This window comes from Balaenoptera musculus, chromosome 17 (genome assembly GCF_009873245.2).
Source record: "Balaenoptera musculus isolate JJ_BM4_2016_0621 chromosome 17, mBalMus1.pri.v3, whole genome shotgun sequence".
NCBI classification, from domain to species: domain Eukaryota; kingdom Metazoa; phylum Chordata; class Mammalia; order Artiodactyla; family Balaenopteridae; genus Balaenoptera; species Balaenoptera musculus.
Genome location: NC_045801.1, coordinates 78825013 through 78839481, shown reverse-complemented (window position 1 = coordinate 78839481; position 14469 = coordinate 78825013). Strand labels below are relative to the sequence as shown.

General features: G+C 41.6%; 1 protein-coding gene across 11 annotated transcripts in view; it reads right to left on the bottom strand.

Moving 5' to 3' along the window:
- PCMTD1 (protein-L-isoaspartate (D-aspartate) O-methyltransferase domain containing 1) overlaps positions 1-14469 on the bottom strand; it is a 62561-nt gene that overhangs the window by 44481 nt on the left and 3611 nt on the right. For 2 of the 11 annotated variants that reach the window (XM_036831034.1, XM_036831028.1), the window contains exon 2: positions 996-1062. The exons of 6 other annotated variants lie outside the window; for them this stretch is intronic. The gene's annotated coding sequence lies outside the window, so the exon portion shown is untranslated. Of the gene's footprint in view, positions 1-995; positions 1069-14469 lie in introns of those variants that run through there. 3 more of the 11 variants (XM_036831026.1, XM_036831032.1, XM_036831036.1) reach the window with 2 other exon arrangements.

The window sequence follows — 14469 nt, the reverse complement described above, 5'->3', positions numbered from 1 at the left end:
TTACTCCTGTCCTGCCCCTAGGTTCTTCAGAACCTTTTTTTTTTTTTTTAAGATTCCATATATATGTGTTAGCATACGGTATTTGTTTTTCTCTTTCTGACTTCACTCTGTATGACAGACTCTAGGTCCATCCACCTCACTACAAATAACTCAATTTCGTTTCTTTTTATGGCTGAGTAATATTCCATTGTATATATGTGCCACATCTTCTTTATCCATTCATCTGTCGATGGACACTTAGGTTGCTTCCATGTCCTGGCTATTGTAAACAGAGCTGCAATGAACATTTTGGTACATGACTCTTTGAATTATGGTTTTGTCAGGGTATATGCCCAGTAGTGGGATTGCTGGGTCATATGGTAGTTCTATAAAATGGCATCTTTCTGAAGTCCATCATGGTCACTTTATCTACAGACAGACACTAGTAAAAGCTGCATAAAACAAAAACACCTTGTTATATTTCAGTACCAACTCACATAATATCATAATTACCTTAGGGTATTTCAGGACAGGTGCTATTACCTGCACCATACGAATGAAGAAAACCAACTAAGAGTGAATTGTTCTGGATTTCCTAAGTACAGAGATATTTCAGCCTTATTCACAGATCTTATGTCATGCACTACTACTAATATTCACATTATCAGAAATAAAATGACTAGAAATGCAGGTCTGAGACCCTTGAGAAATGCAAACACACACACACACCACATTGATACTATAGCTTTATTTCATTTATGGGGACAAATGGTTCTATCCTTATTTTTACTCACAACCCAGAGAAAGTTTAAGAAGTTCTGAGAAATGAACTGTCGTCCTAAGATGACCATAACAATGCTATGGGCTCTGAAGTAAGTGCTAAGAGCTTCACCTTAAGTTCAAATGATTAATCTGTCATCAGTGGTTCCTTTAGTTAATAAATCTCATTTTGAGAAAACTGTCCAAACTAAGCAATCAAAATGCTTGCAAAAGCTTTTAAAACTATAGCTCAGTACCTCCCTCCAGGCTGCACTGAACACTTCTTCACCACGGATCCGGCAAGATGAGCACGACACAGGCACGCTGAGGAAAGAATGTCAAAGGATGGCTTCAGTGCACACAGTCTCTGCTCAAGGAAATCAGTCTCTTAAATAGTTAGCATATTTTCAGAAAAAATGTTTAAAAATTACTTTTAATTTGGCTAAAATGAATTCACAGAACTAAAGATCTCTAGTAATGTAAGAAACCGTTTCATTTTAAAATGAAATTAGACTGGTCTTCAAACTATAAACAGTAGTCAAACTGGGTTAGTAAAATCATGTTTATTAATAGCGTATTTAAAACACTACATGTTCCCTCAACAAAAAGTTACTCAAAGCAAATAGTACTACCTTACGTTTGGATATTTTAATTTTTAAGTGTTTTGCACAAAAAGACTTTACTTGATGATTTCCTCATTTAATAAACAAAAACTGATAACCTAGTCTCAGGAACTCTGATAGGCACAGAGGTTACCGTGCTGAGTCACAACCCTCCACAATGTGAAATTCTGGTCAGAATTCAACAGGAGCCACATCAAGAGGAATATAACTTAATTTTACTTTACTCTTTGCTACCCTTACAAGGATCATCTGTAGAATGATCATTTGTAGAATGAGTATTAGTATATCAAATCGTAACTTCGCATCAAGTTGTATGTTCATTATGAGTCATATTCTAACAGAAAGTGCTCTTTTAAAATAAAAATAATACTTAAATAAAGGCTCATAGGATACTGTGTGGGTTCTGGGTCGGAACCCTAATTGTACAGCTTCCCAGCTATGCGGCCTCAGGAAACATAATCCATCTCTCCAGGCCTCAGCTACTACATGGTAAACCCAATATTAATAATAATAACTACCTCAGGATTAGTGAGAAATATATGGGATAATCTACATAAACTGCCTGTGACAGTCCATAACACACACCATGTGCTCAACAGCTGTTTTTATGATTTAATACAGACCTACTTAGTCCTCTCACAAAAGAACATGTTTCCATTTCAAGAAACATTCATCAAATGTATAGAAATCTAGCAATAAAATATAATAAAGACACATAAAATACTGTGGATGTTAGGTGCCAATTGTCAATGAGATCTCAATAACCCTATGGTGTTTCTGAGGGAAACCAAAGCATGGAAAGATTGGGGAAAGACTGTGAGGATATATCTTGTGAGCTGGATGGAACTGGAGGAATCAATGTGAACTCACGATACTAGTTTAAAATACATATATATAAAATACATATGTGTCTGTGTATACATATAGACATATATATACACACACACATATAAAAATAAGAAGCTATAGAAAACACATATACATACATAGTCTTCCGTGTTTAAGAAGGCCTAGAAGATTGATAATGACTGCTTTTCACTCTTGTTGGAAAAGGTGCAGAAGATGTTGTGCATTTCTACCTCCCACTCCACTCTCCTATCTGTGCACACGGATCTCCCCACCCGCACACTGAGGACCCTGAGGTGTCCACTCCCCCAGTGTCAGTGGGGACTCCGGCATCTCGGCTGCAGGTTCTCGGCCGCCAGCTCTCACCACCATCCTGGGCACCTTCAACAACTGCTCAAGCACCAAAACTCCAACAACGGCAACTGTCTCATCTCTGAGGACCTACCCACCCACTGCCCCCCGGAATCCTTATTTCACTCTCCAAGCACATCTTACATTTAACTTGCTGATCCTTCTACCACTACACTTAATCTTCAGTGTCCCCAGTCCTTGAGCTAACTTTTTCTACAAAAGGTCAGAGAGCAAGTATTTTAGGATTTGCGAGCCATAGTTTCCACCACAACTTCTGAACTGTGTGCTTCTAGAGCAAAAGCAGTTACAAACAACTTATAAATCAAACAGTGTGGCTATGTCCCAGAACTTTTATTTATGGACCCTTGAAACCTGAATTACATAGAATTTTCACATCATGCGACAGTACTCTTCTTTTAGTATTTTTCCAACCATCTGAAAACGTAAACACCCTTCTTAGCTTGTAGGCTACACAGAAACAGACAGCGGGCCCAGCTGAACCCATGGGCCACAATCTGCTAACACCTACCAGTACCACTTTCCTCCCAAACCAGACAGGTCCCACGAACAAGGCTTCACCGCCCTTACTCTGCCCCGCCTTCCGTTCCTCTCAGCTCCGCACCCTAACTTTCCGCCTCACTCGGCTTGCGGACTCCTGGCCTTGGACGGTCCAGTCATGTCTCGGCAGGCTCCCACAGAGCAAGAGGGTTGCCGGCACCTGGCTCGCTCAGCGGCCGCCCTGGGCACTCTGCGGAAGGCAGCCTCTGGTGAAACACCTCTCTAACATTTTTGCCTCATACCCCAGAGAGCAGATTTCTGGAAAATTCCATCAAGGAGGCACCAGAGCAACTTCCCTGCCATCCAATGAGCCACACACCCTCTCAACAAGGCCTGGATCTCAGCCCCAGGTGGGCCTCCTCCTTGAGTGCTCAACCACAGCCCCAGGAGTAGTGGCCGCTCCTTGTATCATTTCTATATTCTTTAGGGCTCTCTTTACTTACTAGCCAATCCCATTATAGCTAACAATTCTTCACATTAAACTTTCCCTGTTCAAATTACCGTGTGGTTTTCCTTTCCTGTATAAACTAGACTCATACAAACCTGAAAACCAGAAAGACTACATTCACGTCCATCAGAGAACGAAAGACAGTTAGGCAGTAAAATGAACTGAGGAGACACGAGACCCTGACACTATGCCAGCCAAAACACCCACGGTCCCATGGATCTGACGCGAGTTGCTATATCCTGCAACGACCCCCCCTTTTTTTAAAACTTCTAAGTATGTGACTGTGTTTTATCTTAGTTTCTTGGCAAGATGTGAAACACTTGTCACCAGCTTTTCTGTGCTGTGAGAGCTGTCCACCATGATCACAGAGGGAAGTCAGACGGCCAACAGCAACCAGGAGTCTGAGGGCAGCAGGCGCCAATTCCGCCGTCTTAAAGCTCTTGCTCAGGGGGGCTTCCCTGGCGGCGCCATGGCTAAGAATCCGCCTGCCAATGCAGGGGACACGGGTTCGAGCCCTGGTCCGGGAAGATCCCACAGGCCGTGGAGCAACGAAGCCCGTGCACCACAACTACTGAGCCTGCGCTCTAGAGCCCGCGACCCACAACTACCGAGCCCACGCACCACAACTACTGAAGCCTGCGCGCCTAGAGCCCGTGCTCCACAACAAGAGAAGCCCCCACTTGCCGCAACTAGAGAAAGCCCACGCGCAGCGACGAAGACCCAACACAGCCAAAAATAAATAAATTAATTAATTAAAGTTCCTTCTCAGGAGCTCCATCACTGGGTCACACTCTTGGGCAGAAGGATGCCTGGTAGCCTCAGCTACTGGAGTCAGCTTAAACATGGGCTTGTTAACCGAAACACAGCATCTTTCTGGTTCCCTTGTTTCCCCTGTAGAGACTTCAATAATTATTAGCACACCTGGAAAAGGACAGAATTAAACCAATGAAAAACTCATTAAATTTCACGTAGGCATGGTAGGCAGGCTAAAAATAGAGACCCACAAAGGAATGAAGGAACAGGGAAACAGCAAAGCCAAATTCTTGAAACAAATGCCAGAGATAAGCAATAGTAAAGGTTACTTTTTCTTGCCAGTGGCATTTCAAATTGAAAGAAGACCATCAAAAAACATTTATTGGAAAAAGCAGTCCCAGAGTTGTAGGAACACAGAGGGAAAACTAAATATACAAACAGGCCCTAAAGAATTCAATGGATTTGTTGTATTACTCATTTAGCAGAAAATAATTTTGGAAGAAAGCAACAGTAAAAAAACGCTAAATAAGCCATATAAACGTTGCTGCTGCCCTAAAAATGTGATGCACTGAACACCAGAGAAGAGCAGGAATAGCCAGAAAGACATCTGTATGTTTCTACAGAGCATTTAGTTTTATTTTAATGTGTGTTGTGTGGGGAGGTATATGTGTTGTGGAAAAACAAAAATATTTTCAAAAATAATAATTTACCTTATCCAACTACCTTAATGTCATTTTTCCATTTTTTACAGCAGGGGAGCCCAGGGTAGAAATTTATTTATGTCTATTTACAGTGAATGCAGAGGGACAGTCTTTCTTTCCTACTGAGAACGAAGAGTATATACAACTTCTTCAAATACAAGACTCTTTCCCCCAAACTGGAAGGATTCCACGTAGCAAATTCACAAGGACCCCAGCTTCTGTCTGCCAGAAAAGCGACTTAAATAGCTGTTAATTTTGTCCATGTCTTCCTCCAGCGTACTGCCTCAGGATTTTGAGGGCAGGTATGTATTTCTCCTTTCTCCTGCTCTGCTGATTCAAAATCACCCTCCTCTTCAGTACAAATTTTCCAGTGCATTTAATAAATTACTAGGTTAATTTCACAGGGCCGGGGGTCCCCACCATCACTGCAAATACAGTACATCCAAAGCCTACTACACAGCCCCCCACCTTGCAAGTAGCTACTCTCTTCCATTACTCCCACTGCTCTCAGTGAAAATTCCATTCTATCACCATCCCTATCAATTTTAGCTAGATTACTACAACTAACTTCAAAATCTTCAAGTATGAAGATGGTCTTCATACTTGTGGTTCTCCCAACTTCAACAGCATCTGTACACCATTTTGATTCACCTACCCAATATAAAGAAAGGACGAAGCTCCAAAAACTCAGAGGTGTCTCCAGGATGCTGCAAAAATGAGAGAAAATCCCACCTGGCAGGGCTCAAGACCACCCCCATTTAAAAACAGCAGTAGAAAAAAACTAAGAAAGAAAAACAGCAGTAGGACTTCCCTGGTGGCACAGTGGCTAAGAATCCGCCTGCCAATGCAGTGGACACGGGTTCGAGCCCTGGTCCGGGAAGGTGCCACATGCCGTGGAGCAAATAAGCCCATGTGTCACAACTACTGAGCCTGCGCTCTAGAGCCCACGAGTCACAACTACTGAGCCTGCACTCCAGAGTCTGCGGGCCACAGCTACTGAGTCCGCGGGCCACAACTACTGAAGCCCGCGTGCCTAGAGCCTGCGCACCACAACAAAGAGTAGCCCCCGCTCTCTGCAACTGGAGAAAGCCCAAGCGCAGCAACGAAGCCATAAATAAATAAAAAGAACACTAATATAAATGCTCTATACCAAGCCTTTAAAAAATTTTTTTTAAATAAAAATAAACACAGCAGTACTAGTTTTTTATCAGCTTTGTAAATGTCATCTAAATATTCTGTTGGGGGAAGGGGTTGCTTAGCAATCATTTCACTAAGGAATCAAATGATCACAATGTATTATTACCCGTATACATTTTCTATCACTGCCTTAACAAACTACCGCAAATGAAACTGCCTAAAACCACACAGGTTCATTATGTTACAGTCCTGGAGGTCAGAGTCTACCACAGGTCTCACTGGGCTAAGATCAGGGTGCAGGCAGGGCTGCATTCCCTTCTGGAAGTTCTAAGGGGGTCACTCTTGCATTTTCCGGAGTCCCGTGTCCGTCTGCTTTCTGTGGCTTATGCCCCTTTCCTCCGTCTTCACAGCCGCGTCAGGCCGAGTCCTCGCTCTGCCTCTTTCGTCCACTTTCAAGGAGCCCTGCGATCACACTGGGCCCATCAGGGTAACACAGGACACTCTCCCTATCAAAGTCAGCTAATCAGCAACCTTAATTCCCCTGAGCCATACAGGGTAACATACTGACAGGGTCCAGGAATTAGAGCAGGAACACCCTGGGGAAGGGGGCATTATCTGTCTACCACACTGCCCAAAGTCTACAGCCAAATGCTGCTCCACAGGGAATTATATCTGTACATTTGGGGACTGAATCCATTCTACTCACCTAAGATACAGGAAACAAAATAAGAGATCACAAGGATAATCAGCGGCAAGAGATACGCTCATATTCCTTGACAGAACATGGAATTCATTTTCTCTTACAGATAAGGCACAGTCACATTAAGACAACCCGAAGTCCCCTGAAACAACAATAACTATACCGCAGACTATACAAGGACTTTAAAGATGACCCTGCAATTCAATCTGAAGTACTAACTGGAAACTGCAACAAATAAAACCATCAATTTTTTGGTTTGGTTATTCTCAAGGCATGTAATCATTTTTTCTTATAAATGAAAATGTATGCCCAGTCCTAACCCTTGAGCAGTATCACAAAAAAAACTTGAGCACTCCTAATATGCTACACCATTGGGAGAAATTGTGCCTAAGCTTAAAACCACTTAGGGCTCAAATCTGCTCAATTCCTGCCCTTACTTTTAGGAGAGTGGGAAGCCACTGCACAGATTCATTCTGAGGGCTGACAAAAATTCAGTTCAGCGTGAGTCAAGACCCTGTACGTGAGAGTTGGCACCTTTTCTCAGCTGTTGGTACTTGTCAGGATTTTTGCAGCAGATTCAAAATTGCTCAAACTTTAATGTAGTATGATTCCAGGTTAGCCTCAAGAGGGAGCACCCTTTTAAAAACAGACTGCCCTACAGGTGGTGCTTTGCGTGTTATCACTAAAAACGAACGGAGGACAAGCGAGCCTAATGCGGCTCCCCAGCGCCCGCGTCCCGGCTCCCCGGCTACTCCTGACCCCCCCACACCCGACACAATACTGACGTGAGGTTGCTCCCAAGGCTGGCCTCTCGTTTAAATGGACACTACTGCTGTGCAAGTCCCTCGCTCTGCCAAGTGACGACTCATCTCATGATCTTTGAAAAGCAGTGTGCGACTCATAAAGCATTACTACCATTATCATTAGTGCAACTGTCATTAGTTGAGCATTTACTGCATATAAAGCTTTGCCATTTTAATTCATTTAATCTTAACAGAACTCCATGTAACAGTATTACTTCCAAGGAAAGGGATTACCTAACTTCCTTAGGAGGCAGAATGGGCTTTGAGTTCTAGGTCTATTCTCACACCAAGCCCTTTGCCCTTAAAGACTGCAGATCATTTCATAGGAAAGAAAGCAGATTCAGCAGATTCAGGAAAAGGAACTAACTCTGAATCTCAGTTCATGCATCTATAAAATGAGACTAATGATACTCACCAGACAAGATACTCTTTGACAAGGCTGTTGTAAAGATTAAATAAAGGGAAAGTTATACCAAAGTGTGAAAATGTTAAAGCACCAAGATATTAGCATCTCGTACTGCACCGTTCCAGGGAGCATCAGTCACACACAGTGTGAGACTTCCTGAGGCAGCGCAGGGAATGGCAATCACTCTGTGTCTGTGTGAATGGGGCCTCCTGGAGCCGTGCACCGCAGATGTCCGTGCGCACGTGCATATGCAGGTGTGGTCCCAAACACATACAGGATGTACTATCTAGGCACAATAAAACCAGCGATTACTAAACAGCGACAACTGAACAAGTCCTTAACAAGAAACAGAAAGCTTACAAAAAGCTTTTTTGCCATAAACAATAAGGTGGCTCAACTAGTTTAAGACCATGGTGATCTCTCCCTTTCCTTCAGAATCAAACCAATTTCAGGAACAGTTACAATACAGATATTTATATAAATCACTGCAGGAAAGCCTAAATCTTTCTTTTGCCACTTCTAATTTCTCTGGTTCATAAAAGAATAAAGGTTCAAAATTACTCTATTTGCAGGAAAAAAGTCAAGTCCATTAAACCATTAAAATGGTTTAGAAGTATTTGAAGTAATTCTTTCACAATGGTATTTACAATACATGTTAAATCACTACAGACCACTGCCAGGCTTTTTCTTAAAACTAAAACTGTAGTAACTACCTTCATGTGTTCCAAAATCTTCTCTTATATTTGAGTATCAAGATGACCATGAATTTAAAAATCCACTCTAGTCATCAAGAGACTACAATGCAGGGGGCTTCCCTGGAGGCGCAGTGGTTAAGAATCTGCCTGCCAATGCAGGGGACAAGGGTTCAAGCCCTGGTCCGGGAAGATCCCACATGCCACGGAGCAACTAAGCCCGTGTGCCACAACTACTGAGCCCATGTGCCACAACTACTGAAGCCAGCGCACCTAGAGCCTGTGCTCCGCAACCAGGGAAACCACCGTAATGAGAAGCCCGCAGCACCGCAACGAAGAGTAGCCCCCGCTCGCCGCAACTAAAGAAAAGCCCGCGTGCAGCAACGAAGACCTAATGCAGCCAAAAATTAATTAATTAATTAATTAATTTTAAAAAAGAGACTACAATGCAAACAGGAGACTAAGAGTACCAGGACTCCCAGGAGTCACAGGGATAAAATACACCATCCTTCAAAATACTGTCAAACAAAGAAAGGTTCATTTTGTGTTTGTTTTTGAGCTATGGCATTTCTAAATATTTCTTTCTAATAAACTGAAGATCCAGTATTTTAAAGACAGATTACAAAAATACAATGATACACAATCAGAATAAAAGCTCTGAATTATTAAACCAGGAACAGCAATACAGGTGGATACTAAGCCACCTACTGACACACGTGGGGCTCCCACCACCAACAGCTAAACCACTCAGCCCTTGGCCGTTCATGTGCACAAATCACCTGACATGCTAAGTTGAGGCCCTACCACAGCCTTGGTTACCTGGCAAAGCATCCAGGTCAGAGAAAATTCAAGCACTCACATTTTCCATGCTTGTATCACCAAATGTATTTGCCTTATATGGCAGCAGGATTTATAAAGCTGGGCTTTTCTAGTTGGTGTTCTCATTAATACAGAAATCTCTCAGAATTAACTAGAGGACACACACCCCGGGTGATTACATTCCCCACACATCTGTTTCTTTTTTATCCATATTTTCTAGTCTTTCTACAAGGAATTCTTACTGCTATTATATGTGGCGGGATCTGGGGATGAACAAAGACAAATGACCTTTTTACCTATTATTTCTATGATGGCCAGGAAAGTGTGTATAAGTGACCAAAAGAGAATCATAGGTGTTCAGAAATGAGTCAGTGCAAACGAACCCTTGTTACAAAAACCTGAGCCATGTGGACCCAGGCAGCATATACAGTACGAGCATAAAGAGAAATGACATAGCTACCAAACACCTAAAAACTAATTTTTTGATGCCTATCAGAAAAACACTCAAATCCCATATTTAGGACAGAATGACTGAAAAATAACAAAGAAAAGGTAACTCATCCTATTCAGTAAGCCATATCTACTATGTTTAAAAAACAAACAAAAAAAAGGCACAGCTTGGGAAACCTTAAATGACTTGTTAGGAGTAACCTGATAGACCAGCTACACAACTTTAGCAGCTGCTACACTTGTATACAATAACAGTCTGTATTTATAGCACCCTTGGTCAGAAGGAATCAAGGAGCATTCATTATTTACCTGACATCCCATCATCACCTTATTCACTTGTTATTACATTCAATTCTGACTTTTCATCATTCTTACCATGACTTTTTATTCAATAGGATTCTGACTGACATTTTTAAGATACATGAATGTTATTTCTGTTTGTACATAAAGTCTGAAAGGATTCACACCACACTGTTAAAAAGCCATTATTACCCAAACAACCCATGAGCAACCGATGTGGACGGCAGAGGTTTGCTGAAGGAGGAATTTGTTAAACTTCATTTATTTCAGTAGTTTACATCTTACGTCTGAACACACAATAACACCACAGTAAAAAATTTAACGACCTCATAAAAACTACTGTGTTGTTGGCCATGACATTTCCTTCTCGATGACACCCAGGGGTCTTAGTTCATTCCCTGAACAGATTTCCTATGTTAAATATACTATTACAGGCCACAGTCCCAGAGACAAGTTTCCAGATATCAAGAATCCTTTCCAAGCACAGAACTTCTGAACACAGGCAGAGATGGCCTCGCCCAGAGCAGACAATTGGTCCTGGGAGCTGCTGCCAATCACCACTGCCGTTCCTCCTCTTCCCACCCAACCATCCACCAGGGACTCCAGCAAGCACCTTCACATGGTCCCATCCTTCGCTTACCATTAAATCATCAGGCCTGAAAAGGAAACCATTTCATTCCCCAAGAAACATCCATTTCAGTTTTCAATTTTTATTTTTCCCTAGAGAGAAAGATCTTTTTATTTCTCTTCCTTCAAACGGGTGCCTCAATGGGTATAACAGTAGAAAACTGGAAACAATCTAAATGTCCATCAGTAGGGAATAAGGTTAAATAAATGATAATATATACAATCTATATATGTAGCAATATATAGCAGATACTTTGAGGCTGCAAAAAGATTTTTTTAAAGAATGAAGAAATTCTTTACTGTTAGGGAATATTAGAGATACACTGAGTGAAAAATGCAAGTGAAACTGTTTGCAATGAACCTCATCCTAACTGGAAAGAAAAAGAGTATTTATATACAAATGGTTTCTTTTGTATCATTCCAGAGATAAGTGGCTACCTCCCAGGGGGGAAAATGGGCGGCTGAGGAGTCATTTTCAGTCTATAAACTTTTCATAGCACTTAAACTTTGAACCATGTGACTATAGTACCTATTTTCAAAATCATTTATTTTAAACTTGCTTAAAACTTTTATCTTTAGAGAAGTATTTGTGATTACTTTAATCCTTTATGAAGTTGAGAGCAGGAAGACTGACTAATTAGTCTGAGAATCAATCTCACTCTTTTATAATCATACATTTAGTATTCCAAAAAGAAACCCCAAATGTGTCCCCCTATCACCATCACCAAGATATCCTACATTCTCAACTCCTAACAGAAAGGATTACATTTTTATATGATAAAGCAGAAACTAATTACTTAATATAATACTTATATTGTATTACTTACACTATAATATAAGATGCAGAGGCAGATGTAAGAGAAATATAAAATTTTAACCTTTGCATGGTAACCATTAACCTTGGTAGATTCAAAATAATCTGAAATTTCACATGAACTCTTCAGGAAGCAGACTTATGTATAATCTGTGTGAGGGCATTTCAGCTGACCAAAAGTTGGAGCTTCCTGGTGTCACAAAAAAGGAATAAATGACACTGCAGGATAGGCCCGTATCTACATAAGCACAGAGAAAGGTGTGAGGCCACAGAGCTTATGAGAATATTGTAGTTCATTTGACAATATGTCTAATTCAACAGCATCGAAAAGAATTCAAATGTCAAACCATTAATTTTAAGAATTTATATACATATATTATACATATGTACAACTGTCAACAACTCAGACACGTACATACAAAAAAAAAAAAACTGAATTTTTAAGAAAAAACAACTTATCATAATTACCTAGAAATGAATCCGAAAATTGAACTCATTAGCCTACAACAAGAAAATCTGGTTTTATCACATACACAAAATTAAAAACTCCAATAAGCTATTGGGTGTCATCTACCAACTAAAATCAAATACTACTTAAATTGCCATTAACGGGGTGGGTGACCAGAGACCATGTTCATATTCGTTCACACCCATCTCCTGAGCATCCGCAACACACGGTTTCTGTTTTCGAGCATTTTTTAATCCAATTACAACTGTTAGAGTACTCAAAAACAAATTCAGAGTAGAAAGTTCTCATCACAAGGTTAAGCAACTATATGAATGAGAGGAGACCTTACCCGCAGACGGGGAAGAGGAGCCCTAGGGAAATACAGCGCATCAGCAAGCCTTCCACAAGGAGGGCCTCAAAAAGTAGAGACAGGAAAGGGAGGAAACTCCGAAAGAAAATGCGTAAGAAACCAGAAGTTTGAATAAAACAAGGAACACATTTGAGAAGGAGCGCTGGAGCCATGTAATGCAGTTCTGAAAAGGCAAAGGTGAAGAACAAGGACTGTATTCCGGAGTCGATCAGGGCCACGCGGTGGAAGCACAGAGGTCAAGAACACAAAATTGGAAGACATGCTTGGGATTCCAACTCCAGTTCACCTACCTACTAGCAACTCCTTCAGGCTCATGAAGTCTCAATTTCTTCCTCTGTAAAGTGGCATAATAGCACCTACAACATAAAACTATTACAAGGACCAAATGAGAAAAAGCACCCAGCACAGTGGCTGTCAGAAGAAACACTCCGTAAGTTCTGGGGTTTGGTTTTGTTTGCAAGCAGGGAAAAAAAAATGATCAGGGCTGCATTTAGTACAATTAATTTGATAGCGGCAAACATGATGGATGGTAAAACCTAGAGATTAGGGATGTCTCCTGTTAATGGCAGTTGAAGCAAAGGGATTAAAATTACTTAACTGCTGGGAAAATGGAAAAGAGGCAGGAGAATCGAGAACCACATGCAATAAAATGACAAATCATTTATAAGAAAGGGCAAAGTGAAGAATCAAAGGTGCCCTTTGATTTTGAGTCTAGATGACTAAGAAAATGTGAGGATCATTAACATAAACAAGTAAATGAAGGAAAAAGAATTAAATGTGCAAGGAAAACACTTCAATTCTGAATCTATTTGATTCAAGATAACAAAACGACAGCCACTTTAAAGAGTCTGTCAAGGAAAACAACCACAGGCAAGTCTGAAGCTCTGGAAAGAAAATGAAGCTGGCGATGCAAACCGGGGCCTCAGCAAAGAGGGAATGAACAGCGGGGTCCAGGGGTCTGAGGCGGCCAGAAAGGAGCAAACACAGCTCCAAAAAGGGGGACGGGGCTCTGTCTCAGGGGACACGTGTACGTGAGTGCGATGCGAGAATAAACAAAAGGCCCCAGGGACAGCGAGTCCAAGGCGCTGGCCCGTGGCAGGAAGAGGGGAGACAGGGCCTCGCGACACTTCACACCGCACAGCTCCCAGATGCTCACCGCACTTGAGGTCACGCACTGAACTGACTCACTGCACTGCGGTTACTACAGGCTCACAGGAGCCCGCGCGCTACCGCAAAGTGTTAATTATTCCAACTCAACCCCCAGCAGGACAGAGCTACCACACAGCATAATAATCGTAATTAGACTTTCTTTCAGTATCTCGAAGAACTATAACTTTTAAGTTCTTACCTCCCTTGACCTCCAACCACAGAGCTGACTCTTTGAGGACCCCCCTTTCCCTCTGTCTACTCTGAGGGCCAGCTCTCAGATTATCTCCCCTCTCTTTTGGCTTCTCTTGCATCTTAACTAGTTTCTCCCTAGAAAGAGAGCTATCAGTGAACAGGTCCTTAGGCAATTCCACAAGACTTCTTTCATACTTAGCTTTTTTTTTTTTTTTTTTTAAACATCTTTATTGAAGTATAATTGCCTTACAATGGTGTGTTAGCTTCTGCTTTATAACAAAGTGAATCAGTTATACATATACAATATGTTCCCATATCTCTTCCCTCTTGCGTCTCCCTCCCTCCCACCCTCCCCATCCCACCCCTCTAGGTGGTCACAAAGCACCGAGCTGATCTCCCTGTGCTATGCGGCTGCTTCCCACTAGCTATCTGTTTTACATTTGGTAGTGTATATATGTCCATGCCACTCTCTCACCCTGTCACATCATACTTGGCTTTTAAATCTCATCTAGATTTTAAACTCTAGATCATAGCTGATGCTTTT